This window comes from Hemicordylus capensis, chromosome 2, assembly GCF_027244095.1.
Source record: "Hemicordylus capensis ecotype Gifberg chromosome 2, rHemCap1.1.pri, whole genome shotgun sequence".
In the NCBI taxonomy this organism is placed as follows: domain Eukaryota; kingdom Metazoa; phylum Chordata; class Lepidosauria; order Squamata; family Cordylidae; genus Hemicordylus; species Hemicordylus capensis.
In genome coordinates this window covers 153,765,925-153,787,350 of record NC_069658.1, presented here as the reverse complement: position 1 = coordinate 153,787,350, position 21,426 = coordinate 153,765,925, and the positions used below count along the sequence as shown (strand labels likewise).

The 21,426-nt window shown below is 48.3% G+C and overlaps 1 long non-coding RNA gene across 1 annotated transcript; it reads right to left on the bottom strand.

The window, feature by feature from the left end:
- Positions 1-3,751: 3,751 nt before the first annotated feature.
- Positions 3,752-20,507, bottom strand: LOC128344329 (uncharacterized). The gene is made up of 3 exons (XR_008315795.1): positions 20,492-20,507; positions 5,433-5,572; positions 3,752-4,137 (listed from the first exon to the last, which is right to left on the bottom strand). It is a non-coding gene; the product is annotated as an uncharacterized LOC128344329 (long non-coding RNA).
- Positions 20,508-21,426: the final 919 nt, after the last annotated feature.

Below are 21,426 nucleotides of genomic sequence, written 5' to 3'. Positions count from 1 at the left end.
GGGGGAGGGGAGAGGAAGGGGAAGCAGAGCGTCGCAAAGGGCTTTTATTCATTTTTAATTGCAATGCTCCACTCCCCCTTCCTCCTCCCATTAGGAAAACAGAAGTGGGGAGGCACACACAAGAGAAGAGTGACACGTGTGTGCTTTTCACAGTTCCTTGGCTCCGTTTATCAACCCCCTTTTAACATCCAAGGCTGTTCTTTGACTCTTAATCACTTAACATGCAAAGTTAGGTAAGAGAGTGGAGAAATCACTCAAACATTACAGACCTGTCCTTGGCACATGAGATCCTATGGGTCTTTTAAAAGTATACATGATGAAGGAGAAGAAGCCTCTCTTCCTAGCTCTCCCAAATTGGAGAAAGGTCCGTAGTTGTGCAAGGTTCCATTCATGGCCATTTCATTTCCTGCATGATTATAATCTGCTTTCTGCCCGTTCTGTATCTCATCCCATCCAGCCTCACATTTATTTGAGATACCTTGCCTCCTGAGATTCCTAATGCCCCTCCCTTCTGTCCTTTAAGAAACTTCTGAAAATTTATCTATTCTGCCAGGCTTTTAGGGGTGTGTGTGTGTGTTTCCCCCACCCCACCCCCCGTTGTTGTTTTAATTATGTAAACCGCCTCAAGTCTAAGGGAGTCAGGCAGTCAATAAATTTGGTTCTGCTGTGCTGTAATTTACACCTTTTAACTAGTTGGGATAGTTAGCAGAGTCTACATTGGGCCAGGAGAAGGAGAGGAAGGCGGTGACGGATGATGGGTGGTGGTGGGGGGCCCATTTTAAAAACTTGTCTCTGGGCCCAAGCCAACCTTGTTACGCCCCTGGTCCTTCTGAACACATCCAGTGGTTCAAGAGGTATCCCTGGAATTTCTTCTTGCAGATTACAGGACAATCAGAATCCCCCAATCAGAAAATGAAGAAATTGAGGTCAGAGAAGAGACAGATCAGGGGTCATAGGGTAGAGACAGGTAGATCAGCTAGAGAGACCCTGACTCACTATCTCTACCCCCAATGCCCCTAGTGGTCATTAGGATAGTTGGTGCAAAAGGTTGATGCACTGCAACTCCATCTCCAACACACCTAGAGTGCCCGGCTCACAGGGGAATCCCCCAGTGCACTGGGCTCCTTGTGCCGCACATTGCAGGATATCTGGAGGCCAGGATGCATTTTCCCAGCCTCCAGAATGTTGCATAGCTCGTGACAGTTCCAGTCGTGTGGATGTGTGAGGCACGAGGCTGAGATTGCCACCAGATTATCTGGGGGTGGGGAGGTAGGTACTCTCCTGCCTTCCCCCACCCTCCCCAGCCCAGCAGAAGGTTGTGTGAACGGCCTTATTATGTTCAACCCTTTTACAATGAGTGTATACAGTGTACAGAAACACAGATCTGTACACAGTTACAGTTAGTCACACACTACGTTGAACACAAGTACAGCAGTAAACCTCCTGTCTATGTCATGCATTTGAAGGACCTGTACCCAGGCTCAGTTTTTCAAGGATGCAGGTACAGTTGTTCACGCAAAAGCATGCACGGGTGTTGTACAGATATCTGTACACTCGTGCAACATAATGTCTGGAAAGGGCTTATGTCTGATGGATCCAAAACACTATCAGAGCCACATGAGCCTGATCATCAAACCTTCATGTTTGAGAAGATTTTCCTCCTTTTTTCTTCATCCAAAGAGCAGTTTTTCAATAAATTCAAATTTTGAGGACTGAATCTGAAAATGCACAAGTATGATGATGTCCCAGCATGAAATCCTTTCTTTCCAGTGTCTCTTAAATAAAGGAGGTGCAAGAAGGGTGGGAAATGCCGAAAGCTGGATTGGAGGCTGGCCATTTGTGCTGGTTTTACTGAGGGAAATGACTCTGGCCCTTGAACAAGAAGCACAGGCCCTCTGCAGAATTCCACTCATCTTTAGACCAGCTCTTAACAGTGTGTGGTTAGGTGGTGTTTTTGAACCAGCCTCGGTTGGTGCCTCTCTCTCACACAAGCCGCACCAGCTGCAGGGCCAATTATGCTTCACCCAACATTTCCCCCTAGAAGAACCCCACTTCTTCATAAATGAAGCCGCTGAAGAGATGCTTTGCTACTTCCTGTAGGGCCGGAGTTTGAGGGAAACATAACTGGCACCCACTGCAGAATAGAGCAGAGCAGAGAGCTGCCTAAAGTGGTGCATTGAGCAGGGATTCAAAGGGATGCTCAAACTTCACTCATCCATGTTCATGGCTTGATGTCTTGCCTGTGTTTCTGAGGCATCACAGATCTGACACCACTAAGGAAGCTTTCCTACCCCACCCCACCCCACCCACAGTTACTTCCAAGGGAGGCTGTTCACACATTCAGCTACAGGTCATCAAGCATCTTGTGATTCAGTGACGAATAATCAGATGATGTGCATGCAGATATGAACCAATCAACCCCACATTTGCCCTGGCAGGGTGCAGGACCTGAGGCAAATCACCCAATATGGGACTCCCTTTTGATGGGGGTTAAAAGAGCAGGCCCCGGGGCAATTGACCTGCCCGCCCTGCCCTAAAGACAGTTGTTGAGTCTCTGGGCTACTGAAAATGAGTTTCACAAGTTCCATACCTGAGGCATTAGAATGGAAATGTATACCTAAGACACTAGGAGGCTATTCACACGCTAGGAGAAAATCGAGCTAGCAGAGGCTAGCCCGATTTCCTCCCATCATGAGAACCACCGGGCTCGGCTGTGAGCCCGGTGGTTCTTAAGCGGGTCACCCGCTTAAGTAGCCCGGCACTTAAACCGGGTTTGCGGAGCAAGTGCTCTGCAAACCCATTTTTTCTGATGGTGAGTTTTCGTGGCACGGCTCTGTGCCGCAGCAACTCACGAGGAGACCCCCGGAGGGGAGGTGAAAAGCTGCCTCCCGGCTTGGGGGGGGGGTCTCTCCAGCATGCCCTGCGAACTCATGCAGGGCATGTTGGTGCTTCCGGGGGCTGCACGGCCCCCCAAACTTCCAAGCCCCCCGCTGGCTCCATGACGGAGCCAGCAGTTGTGTGGGCGGCCGCTGCAGCCACCCAGAGCAGACTGACTGCTCATCCCACTGATCATGGGAACCACCTCTGGGTCTCCCAGTGTCATTTTCTTTCTCTAAAGCAGCTTTGCCTCCCTCAGTTTGAATCAGGGCCATGATATTGGCAAGGACGTTAAGCTATTCTGTCCCAACAATTTCTTGACCTAAATCCCCTTCACCCCAAACCTACAGAAAGGGGGGAAAGACAGCTACTCCGTTTGTACCTTTTAAAATCTCCATAACTAATAGCAGCTCAGGGATAGTGACTTAAGCTGGAGAAATGGTGTGGGGAGAATGGTTAAACTCCGCTTCACCAGTATCCTGGTCCTGATCTGAATCACTCCCCACAGCTGTTTTAATGAAAGAAAATGATGTGAGATCCAGTCACGGATCTCCTGTATCACATGTAGCCCTCATTAGGGTTAAAGGCAGGTTCATATGCCCTGCATTTATACAGCACTGCCACCTACTGGAAGTTATCAGGGAGAGCATTTAGTAGGAATATCTGCATCATTAGAACAACGAACAAAAATCTCATACCAAATTTTAAACACACACACACACACCATCCCTAGAACACAGCAAAAAGACTGGATGTCATAAAACGCAGAGGCAAACTAACAAATATGCAGCATAAAAAGACAGAAAGAATGCATTAATAGTAAATAAGAAAATTCAGGGAGGCAGATACTCAGAGGGAAATGTGGCAGGAAAAAATGATTTATTTATTTTTATCCCCTGATCAGCTTTTCTGAGTTTCATTGTCTCCATTTGATCAGTGCTTTTCTTTGGCCCAGGTCAGCAATTAATTTGAGACGGGAGTGTGAAGACTGGTGAGCAAGGCCTTCCGTCACACCCCCAAGAGGCCTGCCAGCAAGTCACTCTCAGAGCCATGATGCTGCAGCTGTGTCGATGGCCATGATGACAAACCCAGACATTCCAGCTCAGGGCCCTTAGGTCAAGGCATGGGTCCCTGAGGGGCTCATTGCTCTAGCTGCCATTTCTCCACTTCCCCATTTTGCTTTAGGGTTAGCCATTGGAAGGACAAGTATCATTCCCTCAAAGCGCTGGATTCGTTTCTGGAGTCCCAAGCCGGTTATCGCTATGGCAAGGAGAGAAGAATGAAAATAGCTAACAAGGAGAGAAAACCAAGAGGAAGAATAAGCTGCAGAGGCAGGAAGGAGGAAGAAGGGAAGAGTACGTGGTGTAGTGGCTAGAGTGCTGGACTAGGACTGGGGAGAGCCGAGTTCAAATCCCCATTCAGCCATGAAACTAGCTGGGTGACTCTGGGCCAGTCACTTCTCTCTCAGCCTAACCTACTTCACAGGGTTGTTGTGAAAGAGAAACTCAAGTATGTAGTACACTGCTCTGGGCTCCTTGGAGGAAGAGCAGCATATAAAATGTAAAAAATAAAATAAATAAAATAATAAAGATGATGATGTTGTGTGGAAAGAGACAGACAGAGACCGTAAACAGTGAGTTAAAGGAATGTGACAATTCCTGACTAAACACCCTGTCTGGAAGTTCCCTGCGGGGAAACTGAGGGGATAAAAGTAGTTCTGAATATAATTAAGAGGAGAAAAATAGGAATGGCTAAAAGAATCACACACACACACACACACTACACAGAGCCTTGAGGTCATTTCTGTTAAATTAGGGTGAAGTGCTCATTTGTCTGAGACAAGGATCTCTGACTCACACTTAACAAGGTGACTTGCAGATTTAGAGTACCAGTTCTGAGCCATGATGGGGCAGAATCCCCCAGAAAGTGCTCTGGGGCAAGCCCCATGGAAACGAATGGGAGCTGCACCCAAACAAGGAATGGCAGCTAGCCGGGGAAAAGGGCTCTGCTGAGACCTCGGAGAGATGCTTCCAGGCCGTGTGGACAAGACTGGACTATATGGAGCAACAGTGTGTCTCGTTAGTGATCGCATCGAATAAATAAATAAATCAGATAAATCAATAAATAAATGAGTGGCCAATTCTTATTCGTAGACCCTCTGTCAAGCTACTTGGCTCTTGCACAGCTTCCAGACATACAAAGGGGCTTGCGCTGAATAATTTTCCTGCCGATTGGGCCCCGTGTTGACTCATGGGAAGGGGCTGCCACTTGGTTCTTCCTCTTCATTCAGAAAAAGATCTGGGGCTGCCCTTGTTGAGGAGCTATTATCCTGTGTGCTTGCATCCTTCTGCAAAGAGCTTTGTGCTTGATTTCCTCAGCAGTTGCCTCACTGTGTAATCTTGCTTGGCACGCAAGTAGGTGCCGGCGCCTGCCCGCTGTACGCTCTCCACCACCAGAGATGATGCGTACTTTTCCATCCCTCTGCTCTTGAAGTGGTCTTTAAATGCTCCCTCAAGGTCAGACTCTCCAGTGGAGCCTTCTGAGGAAAAACTCACCAGCTGAAGCCGTGTGTCCTTCTGCCTTTGTTGCTTGTACCAATACATATTGAAATGTTTCGTTCCAAGCTGGGAACAGTTCAGGGTTAGTGACTCCCCTTCCCTGACCACCACATCTGCAGACTGGTCCACAGCACAACCTATAAGAATAGAAAATAGAAAATAGGAGGATTTCATCACATGGATTAGAAACAAAGGTGTATGTCACAACTTCAGAAACAGCATACCTTTTCTTAAAGGTGAAGCTCCACTAAGCAGTGGAACTCTGACACTGTTTAAAAAGAAAATAAAGACGCAGAGACTGTTATTCTGCTATGCACAAGCTAAAGTGTGGAGTTCCACAAAGCTCCATACTGTCTCCAATGCTTTGTGACATCTACATGAAATCACTGGGAGAGATCAAGAGAGAGGAAATTAGAAAAGAAACACCTCAAGAAAGGAGGCTAAAAGAAGAGGCAGCTGGGAACGTGGTGGGAATAAAATAACTAGGGTTGTGTGGTTTTTTGTGGGTTTTTTCTGTTTTGTTTTTGGCCTGAATCCAAAACACCCCCATTTTGTTCTTTGTTTGAAATTGCAAAATCTGAATCCAAAATGTTTTGGATTTTTTAAAAATGGCCCCAGGGCAAAATTAGTGGGTGGGGGTGGTAGTGCCCAATGGGAGGAAGCTCCACCCAAATTTCAGAGGAATTGGGAAAAGGGCTGATTTTTGGTGGATTTTTGAAGTTTAAGATTTTTCCCATAGGAAATAATGGAGATTTCAGAAAAAGTATAGCTTCATGTTGGGGGGAAAGGGGGTGGCCCAGAGCAGAGTAGAGTGGGTGGTAGTGCCCAGTGGGGGCAGGGAAGCTGCCAGAATTATTTCTAAGGAATTGGGCAGAGGGCTGATTTTTAGAGATTTAATGGAGTTTACATGTCTTTAAGGTTCTTAAAAGCATTGGTCCCAGTACAGATCCTTGGGGGACCCCACTTCTCACTTCCCTCCACTGTGAAAACTCTCCATTTATACCTACCCTCTGTTTCCTGTCCTTCAACCAGTTAGCAATCCACACATGTACTTGTCCCCTTATCTCATGACCGCTAAGTTTCCTCAGGAGTCTTTGATGAGGAACTTTGTTGAAAGCTTCTTGGAAGTCCAGGTATACTATGTCAACTGGATCACCTTGATCCATACACTTGTTGACACTCTCAAAGAACTCCAAAAGGTTTGTGAGGCAAGATTTACCTTTGCGGAAGCCATGTTGGTTCTTTCCCAGCAGGGCCTGTTCTTCTATGTGCTTTACAATTTTATCCTTGGGATGCTTTCCATCAATTTGCCCGGAACATACATTAAACTAACTGGGCCTGGATCCCTTTTTTAAAATCGGTGTTACATTTGCTACTTTCCAGTGCTCCGGTACAGACAGAGCCTGATTGCAGGGATCACTTACATATTTTAGCAAGGATATCGGCAATTTCACATTTGAGTTGATTGAGGACTCTTGGATGGATGACATCCGGCCCTGGCCATTTGCTAGTTTTCAGTTTTCCTAACAGTTTAGAACATCATCTCTTGTCACTTCTATCTGACTCAGCTCTCTAGCCTCCATCCCTAAAAAGCCTGGTTCAGGAACAGGTATATGCTCAGTATCCTCTGCCGTGAAGACGGACGCAAAGAACTCATTTAGCTTCTCTGCAACCTCCATATCCTCCTTAATAATCCCTTTCACTCCCTCATTGTCTAATGGTCTAACTGCCTCCCTGGCAGGTTTCCTGCTTCTGATGTATTTAAAGAAGTTTTTGTTATCCCCCTTAATACTTTGAGCTAAATGTTCCTCAAACTCTCTTTTTGCCTCCCTTATTGTCACCTTGTATTTCTTTTGCCAGAGTTTGTGTTCCTTTCTGTTCTCTTCATTTGGACAGGCCTTCCAATTTCGGAAAGAAGTCTTCTTCCCTTTTATGGCTTCCTTGACGGTACCCATGAGCCATGCTGGCATCCTCCTGGACTTAGTGATACCTTTCCTCCTTTTGGGTATACAATCTAACTGGGCTTCTAGTATTGTGGTTTTGAGTAAACTCCATGCACTCTGGAGCAAAGTGACTGTACTGGTTTTTTCCTTTCAGCTTTCTTTTCATTTTGGAAAAGTTTCCTCTTCTGAAATTCAAAATGTCTTTGTTAGACTTCCTTGGTGATTCTCTCCCCGCATGTCTGCTGAATTTGATCGCACGATGGTCACTGTTCCCTAAAGGGTCAATGACAGGCGCGTAACAACGATCGGGCAAGGGGAGAGAGTTGTCTGGGGGCCCCACTGCCTGGAGGGGCCCCCCAGAGGCACCTCACGTGACTCCCCATTGCCCCCTGCCCAGCCCCAAGGCCCCTCAGCCACTTGCCCTCTTCGCCGTCTCTCCAGCTTCTTCTCCTGGCCGGCCATCCAGGCAGCAGACAAGCGGCCAAGAGCTCCTTTTCTCCCGCCTCTCAGCTGATCGGCGGCTGGGCGGGGCTTCCAGGGAGGCCTCGTGTAGGCCTCTGTGAAGCCTGAACTCCAGTAGGGCCCAAGCCAGCCAGGAAGGAGGAGGCAGCCAGAGTGGCCACCCCTGCTCTCTGCAGCAGAAGACCCCTTGCTGCCCTGCCCAGCCCAGCATTGGCCAGGTAGAGTGTGAATTCCTTTTTGTGGTTACCTTCCCCCCGCCCCGGATATATATGCATCTGCTTGCCATAGGGCTTTGATATGGGGGGAGGGACTGAGAAGTCTCTGCATATTTATTTTTAAACAGCTTGGAAAATTTGCTGGCTTAAAAAAAACTATCTCAAAAGTCCTATAAGTGGCTTGTTTCATGGCAGAAAATTACAAAAACTTCTGGAAGAAACAGTATTATATTTATTTTATTCATTCATTCATTCATTCATGTATAAATGCACTTATGTTCAAGTTGTTTTGCAACCCAGAAGGTCTGAGTGAGAACTGTGAAGCATGTCTTGTGCTTTTATTTTATTTTATTTTTCTTGTGTGTGAACTGCTCCCCAATAACTTGCAGGGACTTCAGGGTCAATCTGGCCAACATGTGAATGCAGCACCTCTATTCCAGAGGAGATGTGTGTTGAAGGGCTTTAAAAGCCTCCTGTGAAAAACCTCCTGGAATCGAACTTGACTGAATTTGTTCAGAATTCTGAGAAAACAAACCTAGGCTCACCCTGCATGGTTGAAAGTCTCCTTTGCTAATCTGCAGCGAGGGGGCCATTTTAATCATTCATCTTTCTAGTGTGTTCTAGGCATAAAAAGTAAAACAAATGTATAGTACTCAATGTATATCACTATATATTGTGATGTGTGTGTGTGTATTCAGTGAAATGTATTTCCAGGCAGCATACATATTTTGGAATATCAGACTTAAATCTTTGGGGGCCTGGGGTGTGCCGAGGCCCTGGACTTTGAGTGGGGGGGCCCCATTTTAAAATCTCGTCTCTGGGCCCACTGCAACCTTGCTACGCCCCTGGTCAATGACACTGACATTACGCACCAGGTTTGAAAGGTGCTCCTTTGTCCTGTTAGCATGGGTTAAACTTGGAGCTAGAGAAGTAAATTTATCTTACATAAAGACAATATAAGAACTCCAAAGCTTTAGAAATAGAAGCATGAGAGACTGAAAGCATCAGCATTGTTATAGGAATGTGAGCTGAGCGTCACATAGCCCCAAGCACTCTGCCTGGTGGTGCTTGTAATAATTAAGGCATCTGAGTGTTGTGATAAGACTATTATTTGCAAATAAGATGTGGCTGCCACTCCAATCTCTCCCTCTTCTGTGGATGGTGACTCCTTTCCCCCAGCTGCTGTGGGGAAGAGAGTCTATTGTAACTGGGCAACCTTTGTCAATATTATGTCACCGGGAGGCGTGACCAGAAGTGTGCCTAGGTAATTTTGTAGCCTGGACCTAAAGGCCTTTTGGAGCACACACACCCTATAAGTTATGCATCATCCCCCTACACACTCACACTGACACACGCAGTATTTTTAACATGTGGTTTCTTGAGGGTACAAACAGCAACTGAACTCACAAGAATGTCAGAATATAAAACAGGTATATTTATGCAGAAACATTTCAACGCTCAACTTAACATATTCTCATCCCACATACGCCTTTCCTACACCCCCTTTGTCTCTAAAGCACCTGACACAGGTCGCACAGGGCTGCCTGGCGCAGTGCGGGCTAGCAGTGACCACACCACCCAAGACAGACCAAAGGGGATTTGGAGGCTCCCAGCGGCCACGCCCAGGGTGTGTGGTGGAGGCCCTGAAGTTCAAGGGTAAGAGCACCACTGCACATGACTTCCAGTGGTCTTGATTTCCGTAGGGATTGCATGCATGTTGCATTTCTTCTCTTCCCCCCTCCCCAAACTCTGTTTGTAGCTAAATGAAAATATTGATTAGTGCTTGTGGTCATGCTTGCTGCTTCTGTATCAGAGTATCTTGCTTAGCCAGTGAGGAAGCTGCTTATGCAATAAATACAGAGTGAAGTTTGTCCTCAGGGTTGTTAGATGTGCCTTTTCCAAAATGTGTTCCTTACAGCAGAATACAATGGGTGCCTTCATTTTTTATAACTGATGCCTCCATGGAACATAATGGATGTTCCTTTTTTAGACCTTGTAGTAGCCACCTAATGGCACAGTTGGGAAATGACCTGCCCAGCAAGCCAGAGGTTGCCGGTTTGAATTCCCGCTGGTATGTTTCCCAGATTATGGGAAACACTGATCTGAAAAATGGGTGTCAGATGTTTGGACAGGGTTGGGGGGGGGTGCAATTTCAGTGCTTGCCCTAGGCACTATTTCCTCTAGATACGCCCCTGGTTTTTGCCGAACCAGATACTGCCCAGCTCCCATCGGCAATTCCCCAGGCATCATTTTAAAAGCTGCACTGCAACCTTTTTAATTTTAAGCTCCAGCAGTCTGGTTCCATCTTGGTTCAAGTGCAGTCCGTCCCTTTTGTACAGGCCTTGCTTGCTCAAAATGTATCCCAGTGCCTAACAAATCTAACCCCCTTCTCCCCGCACCAACGTCTCATCCATGCATTGAAACCCCTCAGCTCTGCCTGTCTCACTGTACCTGCGCGTGGAACAGGTAGCATTTCTGAGAATGCTACCTTGGGAGTCCTGGGCTTCAAAACGCTACCTATCAGCCGAAATGTGGCTTCCAGTACCTCCCGACTACATTTCCCCACATCGTTGGTGCCGACGTGCACCACAACAGCTGTCTCCTCCCCAGCATTGCCTAAGAGTCTATCTAGATGCTGCGTGATGTCTGCAACCTTCGCACCAGGCAGGCAAGTCACCGTGCGGTCAACACGCAGGTCACAAACCCATCTCTCTATACTTCTAATGTTCAAATCACCCACTACAAGGAGGCCCCCACCCCCCGGAGGAGTATCCCCTGTGCGAGAGGATATGGGCTCATCATCCATGGAAGGGGTCCCTTCTAAAGGAGCATTTCCCTCTTCCTCAGACCAATGTCGTCGTTGCCCGAGACCTTCATTCTCCCTGACAGCAGAGGAGCTATCAGCCCTGGAGTGGGATGCCTCTATCACGTCCCTGAAGGTCTCATCCACATGCCTCTCTGTCTCTCTGAGCTTCTCCAGATCCGCCACCATTCACGAATTTGTTCCCTGAGAGCCAGGAGCTCCTTACACCGAGCACACACCCATGACTTCTGCCCATGGGGCAAATAGTCATACATGTGGCACTCTGTGCAATACACTGGGAAGTGCCCTAGATGACTCCACCACCTCCGGGCAGGGACAAACTAAAACACTGGAGTTTGCAAGCCCTGGGAAATGATAGCCCTGGCAAATAATACACACAGACACAGAGAGAGAGAGAGAGAGAGAGAGAGAGAGAGAGAGAGAGAGAGAGAGACTAGGACTTATCCCTTAAAGAGAAAACAGCCCCTGAAAATCTCCTCTCCTCCTGTTAGTTAGTTTGAAGGGGGGAAAGGCTAGATGTTTAGAAAAGCTTGCTCACCTCCCCAAGCTGTGTCTGTTCCTGACAGAGTAATCTTCCAACTGATCCCCTAATACCTTGTAGGAGTAGATTGCCTTAACTACAGGTGAAACTCGGAAAATTAGAATATCGTGCAAAAGTCCATTAATTTCAGTAATGCAAATTAAAAGGTGAAACTGATATATGAGACAGACGCATTACATGCAAAGCGAGATAAGTCAAGCCTTAATTTGTTATAATTGTGATGATCATGGCGTACAGCTCATGAAAACCCCAAATCCACAATCCCAGAAAATTAGAATATTACATGGAACCAAGAAGACAAGGATTGTAGAATAGAACAATATCGGACCTCCGAAAAGTATAAGCATGCATATATATTCAGTACTTGGTTTGGGCCCCTTTCGCAGCAATTACTGCCTCAATGAGGCGTGGCATGGATGCTATCAGCCTGTGGCACTGATGAGGTGTTATGGAAGACCAGGATGCTTCATTAGCGGCCTTCAGCTCTTCTGCATTGTTTGGTCTCATGTCTCTCATCCTTCTCTTGGCAATTCCTCATAGATTCTCTGTGAGGTCAGGTCAGGCGGGTTTGCTGGCCAATCAAGCACAGTACACTGTAAACTTTCCCGGCAGGTAGACCGGGCCTCCGGCGAACGGCGTGCTTTGCGGCGCGCGCATGCGCGCGTGCGCAAAACACCATTATGCCGGAGGCCTTCCAAACGAGAGGAGCTCTGTGCCGGAGCTCCTCTCGTTTCCTATCGGGTGAGCGGTGAGCGGTTGAGCGGGCGGGCGGGCAGCTAGCTGGGAGGGAGAGAGGGAGGGAGGGCTGGCAGTACCAGTGGGAGTTCTTTCGCTGCGGTGGCAGCGGGGGGGCGGCTGGTTTCCAGCGCCCCTATACTGGGAAATACGGGCGCTGGCGGGGGCAAGGAGGCGGGAGGGCTAAGCAAGCCCTCCCCACCCTAAAAACAAGGCCCCCCTTCGGTGCCGGACTGGACTTCTCCGGACCGTGCACATCACTACGGGGAGGCCTACACGGAGGCCTCTCTGGAAGCCCCGCCCACCCACTGATCAGCTGAGAGGCGGGGAGAGAAGAAGAGCTCTGTGCAGTTTGCAGGCCGCTCCGATCCTAGGCCGGAGCCGGAGGGCAAGGCAAGCAGGATGGCAAGTGGCTGAGGGTCCCTGGGGCTGTGCAGGTGGGCAATGGGGTGGGGGTGGCAGGAACTGGTGTGGCGCGAAGTGAAGGAGGGAGGAGGCTACTGACGTAATAGTGCAGCAGTCAACCACAGAGAGGCCGCCACAAGGGCCTTTCTTGTATCCCTAATCTAAATCAACCTTCCAAGCCTTTTGCCCACTCCCCCTTTTTAGTTCTCTGAGAGACTAACCTGTTCAGAGCTTTATAGGTTATACCCAGCACCTTGTATTTTGCCCTGGAACTTATAAGTAGCCAGTGTAGTTCTGTCAATGCAGGAGTAATATGGTCCCTCCGAGAGGACCCAGAGACCCATCTGGCAACCCGTCCCGACTGCAGTATCTGGACTACATACAAAGGTAGCTCCACATAGAGTGCATTGCAGTAGTCAAATCTGGAGGTTACCAGCAAATGTAAGCACCGAGGTATATGTAGCAGCATATGGACCACCATTCTGAGGCCATTTATCTCAAGCAATGGACACAGCTGGCGTATAAGCCGAAGCTGATAGAAATCACCTCTGGCCACCGCCGCATCCTGGGACCCCAAGGAGAAGATTCTATCCAGAAGCACTCCCAAACTACGTACCTGTTCCTTCTGGCAAGGTGTCACCCCATCCCGGACTGGCAGATCAAAATCACCCCCCGATTTCCGAAGAGGCACAATAAGAGCCTCCGTGTTATCTGAATTCGGTCTCAGTTTCTTATCCCTCATCCAGCCCATCACCATCTCCAGGCAGGCAATTAGGGAGGTTATGTCTTCTCCATATGAAAGTGGCAAAGCAGAGCCTCCCACCCCCTCAGACACTCCATCACCAAAGATGATGATTTCATTATGACAGCAATAGTAGTGCAATAATTAGTTTGAGAATGAGATGCAAAATCAAGCTGTCTTGTGAACAGGGGCATGGCAGATTGAAGTGGGCCCTAGCTAAAAAGTGAAGATTGGCCCCTACCCCCTCTTCTTCAGAGAGGCATGAGCAGGAAAACAAAGGACAAACTGTCACCAAAGCCAGCTGGTCCCTCTCCCCCTGGGGTTCAGGGACATTTATCCCCCATTGTTCAATTGTAGCCATGCGCCTGCTTGAGAATATTTGATTGAAAAAACAGGATATTAATAATGCTTCTAAACAAAAGATCTATAGCTTCACTAAATATGTCTGTGTTGGATGTCTGCCTTACACTTGAAACATCTATTCATTTATAAATTCCTTCCCACCAAAACAGTTAAAACACTTTTTTTTTTAAAGGTCTGTAGAACTCCAGATTTATTTTTTTTATTTTTCTTTTAAGTAAGATTGGTAGCCCGACCTGTTCTATGCTGCCTCCTGGTGGGCACATGATAGCATTGCCACACTCTGGAAAGAGCAGAGGACAGAGCCAGTGTGGGGGAGGGGGGAGAAAGCAATCAGGTGTGTGTCCGTGCAGGTGTGAAGTAGTGTCAAGATGGCACTGAAGGAAGGAGTCCTTGTGTCTTGCAGAAACAAGAGCAGACCTCAGCCACAAAGGTAGCTGTTTGGATGAATGGCAGTGGATGGAGGTGTGGGTGTCTGCTATGAGGGACCTGTGATGGTGTTGTTTTAAACATGGTGGTCAAGAGAGCCCTCTGATTTCTCAGATAAACCGACATTAGAACATGAAGGGTGAGGTTTGAAAGAACTTCTTCTTCTTCTTCTTCACCTCTTTTTGACACAAGTTTCTAAAGCAGTTTACACAGAGTAATAAGAAAGAAAGGAAGGAAGGAAGGAAGGAAGATAGAAAGAAAGATGGATTCCCTGTCCCCAAAGGGCACACAATCTAAAAAGAAATATAAGATAGACACCAGCAACCATCACTGGAGGGTTACTGTACAGTGGGTGGAAAGAGCCAGGTGCTCCCCTCCCCTGCTCAGTGAAGAGAATCCCCACTTTAAAAGGGGGCCTCTTTGCCCAGTTGGCAGGAGATGCCTCCAAGTCCTGAAAGCAAGAGGACCAAAGGTCATTGTTGAGGCTTATGACACATCCTCTAGAGGCAAGAAGACCAATGGCCATTGTTGAGGCTTATGACACATCCTCTTTCATGACACCTCCAGGGCTCAGCTGCTCTTTGTGGGAGAGTTAGGTGAGGAGGGAGGAGGTGAGGTGGAGAGGAGCTGGAGAGATAGAGAGGAAAGAGAGTACTAGAGAGTCCGTTTCTGTATCTGTCAAATCTATCTATCTATCTATCTATCTATCTATCTATCTATCTATCTATCTATCTATCTATCCATCCATCCATCTATTTATCCATCCATCTATTTATCCATCTATTTATTCATCCATTCATTTATTTATCAATTTATTTATTTATTCAGTGTTACAGTTAGTGTTAGTGTTTGTTTGTTTGTTTGTGGTGGTTTTGGGAGGGGTCTAGGGGGTAGGGAGGGACAGTCAGCTTTTAGTAACAGGAGGGATAGTTATTCAGGGGGGAAGAGTTAGACAGGGAGGGAAATGGGGGAGAAGATGAGGAAAGGCTTCTTTGCAAAGTAAGTAGGATTACATAACAGCTTTGCCTTTTTCCCCTGAGTAGGAGATCCTCAAGATGGGTAGTGAACTGAGCATGCTCGAGACAGAACGGGACCATGTGACTTGTTTGTGGGCGTAGCCTCCTCCGTCCTAACCCCAGTTCCAGTTCTGTCTTGCTCGGGATAGGATGTTTTAGGAGAGAGCTCCTGCAGTTAAGCCTTTGCTTCAGTTTGTTTTCTTTCTTCTCCTTCATGACCAGCCTCTGGCTATGGAGGGAAAGAGGAGTCACCACTCTTTGGGTCTGGGCCTGCCTGGTGGTTTCCCTCCCCCGCCCCCCCTTGCTCTCCGCTGGGCTCTGCAAGGGTGGGGAAGGGAGCTGCCTCTCTTTGGAGCCAGCAAACAAACAAACAATCAGATAAGTTTTCCTACTCAAGTTAATCCTTGTAGCTTGCATTCGGCTTGATTGGCTGCTTACTAAAGTATTTGCATTTGTTTGGAGGGGTCCTGGCCAGCGCGGAGTTCCTCTCAGAGGAACCCTTTCAGGGCTCAGCGTTGGAGGCTCAGGCCTCTCAGCTGCGCACGTGTTTTCTCCGCTCTTGCTGTTGCCGCGCCTTAGTCCAGCAGGACTGCTTCAGATTCCCCCTGCAGCCTCCGGCTCAGACAATGGGGACGGGGACCTTGGGGCGGCACTTGGCCAAAACCCCCAAGAGGTCCAGGCGCAGCGGACGCCAAGAAATAGAGGCGCCAGCCTGAGGGAGTCCTTCCAAGGTACTTTTAAGGGAGCGCCTGTTGATTCAGGTGGCCAGCTGGAAATCAAAAGCGAAAGCAACCCAACGGCGCCAAGTGGAAGGCTGGATCCAACAAGCGCCTTCGCTTTGAGGGAGACGACCAGAGCCCGGTGGGCACTATCCTGGCGTCTCATCCTCCGCCCATTGGGGCCTCAGCGTCTGAGGGGGAACCGGCTGGTCTGCGCATTCCCTCCACGCTGCATGATGGATTGATCACACGCTCCCTGCCTTCGCTTTGAGGGAGACGACCAGAGCCCGGTGGGCACTATCCTGGCGTCTCATCCTCCGCCCATTGGGGCCTCAGCGTTTGAGGGGGAACCGGCTGGTCCACACCCTCAGCGGTCACCGCTGTAAGTAAAGACTTTTTCTCTCCCGGGATTCTCAATGGCTGCGTGAGTTTTTTCGGAGCAGTGGGAGGAAAGTGTTCTTGTGGCAGCAGGCATGAATTTTTTCCCCTTTGCTAAGCAGGGTCCCCCCTGGTTTGCATTTGAATGGGAGACTGAACACTGTAGATATAAAAGTTTTCCATTGAGCCACCGACAGCCTCGCTTGCTACTCCCCTGGCATGGCCCTTACCAGTTCTACGGGGCCTCACCCCTTACACGCAGGGACACGTGTGACTCCCAAGTTGTTTCCACCCTCGCCTGAACCCAGCCCATGGCTCAGGGGTTTTTTTCCTCCGTATGAGCGTGGTTGGTGTATGACCAGATTTTTTGCCATGCAAAACCAAGAGAAGGCGCAGGGATTCTTTCCCCTCTTCCTCCCACCCTCGCTGGTGGAACAGGAGTTGTTAACGCCCCATGCTCCCTAGGGCAGCCAGTGTGGTGTACTGGTTAGAGTGCTGGACTAGAACCAGGGAGACCTGAGTTCAGGTCCCCATTCAGCCATGAAACTAGCTGGGTGACTCTGGGCCAGTCACTTCTCTCTCGGCCGGGCCTACCTCACAGGGTTGCTGTGAGAGAGAAGTTTAAGTATTTAGTACACCGCTCTGGGCTCCTTGGAGGAAGAGCGAGATATAAAGGTAATAATAATAATAGTAATAAGGCGGCCTTCCGGTCTCACACCGGGTCAACTTGCACCATTCCCCTTTTCCCTTCCCCCCAGTCACCTCAAGTGGTGCAGCAGGGAAATGCTTGATTAACAAGCAGAAGGGTGCCAGCTCAAATCCTCGCGGGTAGCTATACAGTTACCAGTATTTTACGAAGAGCCTGAAAGGCATCACCTCGTACCCTCCCCTTCCCCAAAGACCGGGGAGGCCTACAGCCCAGTTACCACCTGACCATCAGTCAGAAAAAGGGGCTCCTTGCAGTCTCTGCCTCTGGACCCTACTGGGCCATTGGAGCCAGACAAGGAGGAAGAGGAATTATCAGGGGGGGATGTGATGCCGCCCATTTCTAACTCTGCCAGACCTTTTTTCCTTAGCAGAACTCGGAAGGTTTTACTGTCTAAGGCGCAGCGCACAATCAGTGCTGTCTCCCCGTCGGAAGCTGCAGAGACGTCTTCGCCCCTGGACTAACAAGTTTTCCCTGCAGCTGTTCCGGTAACATCCACAGTTATGTTCCCCCCTCTATTTCGCAGGGCAATGTGCGCGGAGTGGCAGCGCCCTGCCTCAGCCAAACCGATGGTTGACCTTCCCAAGAAACATGTCCAGTCCCAGGGGACCCCTCAATACCTTTGGCCATGCCTAAGGTTGTCCCTTCCAGGGGCTCAATTGGTCTCCTACACTCATAGGACAGGGACCTCTCTAGCCCCAGGATGACAGGCGCTGACACTCCCTTCTCTTGAAGGTTCGAGACACCTTCAGCCACGTCCCTCAAGTTATGCACTACCAACCCCATCTTGCTTGAGCGTTCGACTCTGGACCAAGGCACTGTTCAAGATCGTCCCTCCCGACCAGCCTAAGGTTTCACCAGGTTTCACCAACTAAATGAACAAGACTGCTGCTCTTAGAGCCAAGTCTAGCTTAGATTGTACACAGTCGGGCCATAGCAGTGGGAGTGGCTGTATACAGGTCATCTTGGCTTAGGACCCAAAATGATGATGATAATTCTAAGTTTCCTTTGATTACTGCTCCATTTGTGGGAGCTACCCCTTTTGGTCCCACTTAGACCCAGTTTTTGGTCAAAACATGGGATAAGAGTAGGCCATGCCTTCTTCACACAGAGAGCCCAATGGGCCCCCCGTAGTTGGTCCGGTTCCCTTTCACCCTTACAGGCAACACTACTTCACACTGATTCCAGCGGTATAGCTCTCTGCCGGGAGGCTGAGTGTGTGGACTTAGTGGCCAAGGGCCACAAAGATGCTTTTCTGTCAGAAGGTTCAGATTTCGTAATAGTGTATTATATAGGAAAGTATAACAGGATGGTATCGGAGTTCTAAACTTAATGGCCTACTATGAAGCCTCGCATCTTCGGGATATTTTGTGGTTAATAGTAGACCTGGAAAGGTTCTGGGTGAAGATGAAGGTTCCCGAGGAACATCTTGGTAATTTCAACAACCAGTTATTGAGGTTTGAATTTATTAAGAGTTCTAAATCTGTTACAAATCCACCTTAAGTACCACCTTTAAGATCTGGGGGATCTGGCATAAAATTTTTGCCCTCCCATATTTTCCCCATATTTCCCCTTGTTAACCATTTGTAGTCATCCCAAATTTCCAACTTTGGCTCTCCCTCCCGATTACTTGATGTCTGGGAGGTGTCACACAATAGATGAAAGGATGTTTATTATTTCGATACCCCAATTGATTAGAACCATTTTGAGAGAAGTTTATGAATAATAAATAATAGGGTGATAGGGTGTTGTGATTGATAATACTTCCGTTTATGCTGGTCTCATTCTGCTTTTGGGCAGAGTTGCCTCTATTACATATATTTTCGGAAGTTAGTTTGACATTATCATCTAAGGATCTTATCGTTTTTGTGTTAACTGAGGCTGGATTTTCCATTGCACTACGCTGGAAGCATAAAACTATGTCGTTGACTTCTTGGTACCAGTCTTGTGGCACATTGCCATATCTGGGGGAAAAATTGACTCATATTATTCGTCTTCGAACAGATCAAGCTAATTCTCCTGATTTTTCTTTAGGATCTGGTCAGTTTTATTCGGTTCACAAATCAAGATAATTTTAATTATTCTCCTCCATCTAATTATTTACATATCTGGAAGGATGGTTAATGGATGTTTTTATGTATTGGTCTTCTATTATGTGTATGTATTGTCAGAAAGAAAGAGAGAAAGAAAGAAAGAAAGAAAGAAAGAAAGAAAGAAAGAAAGAAAGAAAGAAAGAAAGAAAGAAAGAAAGAGAAAGAAACTACAGGTCTAGGACACCATTCCAGCTTCAGACACCAATCAACCAATTGAATATATCCTGGCTCGCCTTCCACAGAGGGTTGATCTCACAAAGAGAGATCCATTCCCCACAGGGGTGCCTGAGGTCCTCACCTTTCTCCAGGCCGGCCTAGACCTTCCTCGGCAACCAAGCACCCTGAGGCACCAAACCTCCTCACTAGCCCCGGTTTTGCCCTTTTTGCTTCCACTGACTTGGGCCAACCGAACCTGCACCCACTCCCATACAAATTCCTGGGGGAGCGACACACCTGTCTGCTCTCTAGTCAGGTGTTCTTTGCCGGGGACTTCAACTGAGTTCCTAAACGCTCTCACGAAGGACTCCTTCGAGCCCATTTCTACCAGTCCACTGAAGCTCTTGTCTTATAAGGCCCTCTTCCTGGTAGCTATTACCTTGGCTCAAGGATTTCTGAGCTAGGTACCCTCTTGGCACAGAAGGTATATTGCACCTTCCAGCTAGATGCAGTGCATCATGGTCTGAACACCACCTCCCTCCCAAAATGTTAATTCTCACTTTCATAGATCCAGAGTTGACATTCTTCCTTCATTCTGCCTTTCCCCTGTCCAGCCAGGGGAATGATTGTAGCACAAGCCTGATGGGCCCAGGGCTTGGCGTTCATCGCACCAGACACATTCACAAGTCCAACACCCTCCTTGTCTTTTTCCGTCTCTTCTCTTTGGGGAACAGAGTTTCTAAAGGCACCTCGACTGGCAGGATCGGATCATGCATTCACCCAGCCTACTCGGATCGCAACACTCGGTTCATGGCGCGATCGACCAGAAGCACAGCTACCTTTGCGGCCTTTTTTCCAGACCATCCCACTATCGGGGATCTGCAGAGCATCAGCCACCTGGCCTTCCGCTGCTCCATTCCCCTAGGAAATAAAAGGTTCTGTCCACTCAGCAACACAGGCAGCCTTGGGGCGCACGGTGCTTTGACAAGGGGTTTGAATACATCCTTCCCATCCCAGAGATTAGTGTCTTCAGCTTGGGGACGTCCCATCATGAGGATCTCCTACTCAGGGGGAAAAGGAACATTGGTCTTACCGTGAAGGGTTCTTTTTCCCTGTAGTAGGAGATCCTCAGCCCCACCCGGATGTATTTTTGGGAGCTAGATACACAGATGGTTAACGGGGCCCACTGGAGGATGGCCCTGATCAGGGATGGAGGCAGCCCCTCAGGAGTAGACTCCTAGGCTGTTTTTTGCACTTGTCTATCTTATTCTCTAACCTCTCGTCCGAGTTCTTCCCACTTTCTTCTTTACCTACAGCTTACAGAGTACTTACACAGAGCTCTCTCCACTCGACATACCACCTCGCCCAACAGCCCTGGAACTGGGGTTAGGACGGAGGAGGCTACGCCCACAAACAAGTCATGTGGTCCAGTTCTGTCTCGAGCATGCTCAGTTCACTACCCATCATGAGGATCTCCTACTACAGGGAAAAAGAACCCTTCATGGTAAGACCAATGTTCCTTTCTCCCTCTCTTCCTGGCCAGGTCTGACTAGAGTCCCCCGCCCGCCTGCCTGCCCAATCAGGAAGGGCACCAGCTGTGAACATGCCTATTGTGACGTGCTTGACGGATGTCCCAATTGTAGAGGGGAATTTGAATCCACCTCCCTCATTTAGCAGAGTAATCCAGTTGGATGAGCTCAGAGTAGAGGCCTGGAGAAAGTGTTTTTAAGTGTTTTCTAAAGTGTTTTTTAAAAACAAACTGTTCTAAAACAGTTTGTTTTCAAGAAGTTACAAACTTAGATTAAAAGCCTGCAACTTGTACTTCCTTCATGAGGAGGGAAGGAAGGACGGTAGGAAGGAAGGAAGGAAGGAAGGAGCGGAGCAGACAAAGAAGAAGGGAGTGCCCCAAGCTGTGCTTTGGAACATGTTCACGACAATCTAACGAGCCTGAGACAAGTTTCCCCTGTAGCAGAGGCCTGTACAGAGCAAGCCAGGCTGCACATGGGACATCTCAAGCTGTTTGGTGTTGCTTGTCATGCACCGAAATCACGCTTGATTGTGGAAGAGGGGAGTGGACTTCAAGGTTCTAATCAAAGAGCTGCATCTGAGCTGGCACAATACAAGCCTGAGTTGCTATTCTCTTATAATGAGCCAGCCCTATTGGTCAGGGGCATAGCTAGGGGAGAGGGGGCCCGTGTTCATCCCTCTCTCTGGCGGCCCCTCAGAGTAAGGGAGACAATCGAGAAAATAGGGAGGGATAGAGCTGG